Here is a 1,061-nt window from a genome sequence, read left to right on the forward strand (position 1 = left end):
AATAAATAAATAAATAAATAATCGTACACCTCTGTAGGGCACTTACCATGGATGGCACTTACAGGACTAGGGTCTAGGTGAGTCAGTGAGTTAGCGGTGAGTTAATGTTAAGGCCTAGGGCATTACTGTTCAATAATGTAGACTTTATATTAACATTGTACACTTAGGTTACACCAAATTTATTTAAAAATTTTCTTTATTCAGTAATAAATTAATCTTAGCTCACCATAACTTTTTTTTTGAGACAGAGTCTCACTCTGTCACCTAGGTTGGAGTATAGTTGTGCAATCTCGGTTCACTACAATCTCCACCTCCCGGGTTCAAGTGATTCTCAGGCCTCAGCCTCCCGGGTAGCTGGAACTACAGACGCACACCACCACGTCTGGCTGATTTTTGCGTTTTTAGTAGAGGCAGTTTCACCCTCCTGGCCAGGCTGGTATATCCTGACCCCAAGTGATCCACCCACCTCGGCCTCCCAAAGTTGCCAGGATTACAGGCATGAGCCACCGTGTCGGGTCTACCATATTTTTTCACTATACTTTTTCTATGTTTAGATACATTTAAATACACAAATACTCAACATTTTGTTATAATTGCCTACAGTATTCAGTACAGTAACTTGCTGCACACGTTTGTAGTCTAGGGGCAATGGACTATACCATATAACCAGGTGTGTTGTAGGCTATACCATCTGTTTTTGTGTAGATACACTCTGTGATGTTTGCACAATGACAAAATTGCCTAAGGACACATTTCTCAGAATATATCCCCATTGTTAAGTAACACATGACTGTGTTATTAAAAAAGACTCTCATCTCTGGAAATCTTCTAGACTCAAGAACGCACTTCCTGGAAGATTCTTGTTAATCCATAAGTTGTATGTCGCCATTACTGTAACCCATATCAATGTTTGTTCTTTGCTCCCTTAGTTAACCTCATTCAACCACATGTAATGGTAACATACTTACCCTACTAAACACTGACAGAGCCCTAGAGGCCCAACTCAAGGTTTTCAAAAAACTGGCTACTGACAGGTATCCCACAGACACGTGAGTGTATGG

This window comes from Colobus angolensis, unplaced genomic scaffold (assembly GCF_000951035.1).
Source record: "Colobus angolensis palliatus isolate OR3802 unplaced genomic scaffold, Cang.pa_1.0 Scaffold246, whole genome shotgun sequence".
In the NCBI taxonomy this organism is placed as follows: Eukaryota; Metazoa; Chordata; class Mammalia; order Primates; family Cercopithecidae; genus Colobus; species Colobus angolensis.